General features: G+C 46.6%; 1 pseudogene; it reads right to left on the minus strand.

Moving 5' to 3' along the window:
• Positions 1-1,176: 1,176 nt before the first annotated feature.
• Positions 1,177-2,913, minus strand: LOC130479652 (A-kinase anchor protein 4-like; annotated as a pseudogene).
• Between the last annotated feature and the right edge of the window lie 342 nt (positions 2,914-3,255).

A 3,255-nucleotide genomic window follows, 5' to 3' on the forward strand; every position in this document is an offset into this window, starting at 1 on the left:
TTTCTGTGAAAATGCTGTTACACAGTAAAAATAGCATTGGAGACTTTGCACAATACTTTTGCCTTTCTAGATGCTACAGATGGCTGTCCTCGGGTTACCAACCTCAAGGTTGGACCTGAAGTTCTCTTGGAAGTACAACCAATCTCTAGACTACCGAGATAAGTCCCCTGGAGAAAATGGCAGCTTTGGAGGGGAGACTTTATGACATCATGCTCCCACTGAGCTCTCCCCACTTCCCAAACTCTCCCCCACCTCAGGCAACACTCCTAACTACCTAGGAATTTTTCAAACCAGCGCTGGGAATCCTAGAAGGCCCCCACTTTGCATATGAACTATGTGGAAAGCCCCTTCCCTGTGGGTGTTTCGTACTGCTTGGCTGGGTGCCAGCTAGGGGGGAAAGGCCTCCTCATAGGGTTGTAATATCCACACACATTGCCACGCCAGTGCTCCAGAACCACTTGAGGAAGCAACTCTTGCTTCTCCGTGTGTGTGTGTGTGTGTGTGAAGGGGGTTTAATAATTCTGTAGTGTTGTCTTGATTGAAACCTGATGATGGCGAAGTCCTGGTTGGGACTTAGCGAGTGTCCAGCATCTAGTTTAAACAGGGCTGCTACCCATGCAAAGCAATGCTGTGTAGAGGTTTAAACATGATGCTGTGTGCAAGGGGGGGGGTAACTGCTTTTGCTTTGCCAGCATCACTTTTAAATCAGTCCTTCTTGAGAGTTCCTAGACCAGCTAATGCTGGCATTTGACTGTCAAATAAAACATTGCTTTGTTCAGAACTGATCAAGCAGTTCGGGAAGATTTAATCGCACACACTTTCTTACTGTCTTAGCTGAAGACTAGGAAGGGTTGGCTGAAATAAATTTGGATTGGCAAAAACCTTAGGAGGTGGTGGAGAGAAGGGGGGGCACCCAGTCGGGCCCTGTTGGCTTTTGCCTCATCTGCTTTAAAAAGTCTATCAGCAGTTGCTGCTGCTCCTTTGGAACAAGGATCTAGCTGGTTCTTGCCTGGCTATTGGTTAAGCACTGATGGAGTGATTAATAAAATCACCTCTACCTCCCCCGTCTTACTTTTCAGTGCCTGTTCTTAATGGATGGTCTTGCCCTGCTACCATTTTATCAATTACTTTGACTCCACTGCTTCTTGGGATGGGGCTGTGATAATGGTGTCTTAATTAGCTAAAATCAGAGCAAATGCCTTTAGACGAGCATAGACGGATCATCTTTATCACAGTTTCCACCAATTGGTCAATACATTTGCTTGTTTATCTGCTCCATATTGTCAGATCTGGTGCTCCGCTGTTCATCTTATATAATACATGGGCTCCTTAGCCCCTATTTATGTCGCCGGAGCTTTCGTCTGCATTTGAACAAGCGTCATGTAAGATTTTCTGGATCAGTGACAAGATGATATTTCCTTTTTCTTTGAATAATTCGGGGTGGTGAGAATCTGACTTTCCTTCCCAAGACTTTGGAGATTGCCTTGAACTGGGGCTCCCACAAGCCCTGTCACGGTTCGAGTCACGGTGAATGTAGCCAAAGGAGGAGGTGTGGGATTCACGGGGACCAGACTCCTTGTTTTTTTCTATCAGCTGTTGCTGTATCTGTATCAGTGCTGTCAGAAGAAGCTCTTTTGCATACACATCCAGTGACCCTTGCCGATCGGGCCCTCTGCTTCCAGACGGAAGAGGCTTTCCTGGCCCACCCCCTCGGTCCTTCCCCAGGCTGCGCATCTCACTTTTCAAAGATGCGTACTGCATGCCCTGAGATCTTTGGTTTGACTGGGCCCCTGATTTGAAGGTTGCAAAGGCTACACTCTGAGACTTCGCCTTTTCTTCTGAGAGGAGTTTAAACAAGCGTTTCACCATCACTTCCAAAATCTCTGCAGTCTTCTGGGTTCCCAAAATGAAAAGGTTCTTCTTCAGTCCGCCAACAAAATCCGAGTCCGTCATGAGCGCCCCTGTGACGTTGTGTAGGTTTTTCATAGAGGAGTCTATTAAATCGGAAACAATTTCCTTGGTGTGCTTCATGAGTACCTCTTTTAAAACTGCACAAGCTGATGGAGCTTGCTTACCTTTTTGGACCTTCATGGTCTTCAAGAATGACAACATCACATCTGAAGCCACCTGATTCGCATACACCATCATCCCCTTGCTCATAAATGTGCCATCGTCAGGTTTCCTTGATTTATCAGAGACGCTTTCTCCTGGCCTGAAGCTAAATTCAGCTTGAAACGGGTCATCCCTCTTAGGTGGCTTGCTCGAGTCAGCACACTTGGTTGAGACAGGCTTGCCTTCCGGACAGCGGGGACCAATTGTATGGCGTGTAAACCTACCAGAACTCTCCCATGTGTCTTTGATCTCTTTACGTGTCATGTCAAGGACAAAGGAACAGAGCTTGTTGGCATAATAGGCAAGATCATCTGGGTCTTCTGTTTGACCACCAGAAGCACTGGGAGCTGTGTTGTTATTGTTCTTGGATGCCTTGTCCATTATGGGTGAATCAAACAAATTGGGTTTACAACGGGTCCCCGAAGGGGCCAGTCCATGCTGGAATCCAACTGCATATTTGTGAAGGTCGTCGCTGAGCCAGCTGACAACGTTGAAGTCTTTGGCAGAGGCTTGCTTGAAAAGGCAGACTGCTCCTTCTGTATTAAAGTGATTGCTTTGATTATTGTCTTTGATGACAATGACCTCTTTCTCCTCCAGACTTGCCAAACCTTGGTCCCTGGCAGGGTCAGATATGTTGTTGGATCGGCCAGTAGCATCCAAGTTTCTGTCCTTTGTGTTCAGGTTGGAGACATCAACGAAACAGATTACTTTATGTTCCTGGTCTTTCTGTCTATTTGGGCTGTAGAGATTTATCTTGCACATACCAGCCCGACTCTGTAGCCAGTCGATATCCTGAGCCATCTTTGCTGGTCAAAAAATGGAACTGTGCTGAGAGTCATACAGCGTCTTTCTCCTTTCAGCTGCGTACCTTGGATCGACCCTGCCAGACTTGCGATGTTGCCTTGTCTTAGCCGTCCATGCTCTTCCTACCTGCAATTGATATTTTCACTTATATGGACTCATAGCAGCAGTGACTTCACAAAGCATCAGTGTCACTCACCAGCTAGCAAGGAGTCGCCAGTGCTTTGATAAGGAAGTGTCTTTGGAGTGTTTCTGTTTGTTTGTTTTGCTGTACCCAGAGCTGTAGAGTGTTCCTTTTTTAGAAGTTTGTCTTGGTTTTTCAGCTGAGCAGTTCTGGTGACC

This window comes from Euleptes europaea, chromosome 6, assembly GCF_029931775.1.
Source record: "Euleptes europaea isolate rEulEur1 chromosome 6, rEulEur1.hap1, whole genome shotgun sequence".
In the NCBI taxonomy this organism is placed as follows: domain Eukaryota; kingdom Metazoa; phylum Chordata; class Lepidosauria; order Squamata; family Sphaerodactylidae; genus Euleptes; species Euleptes europaea.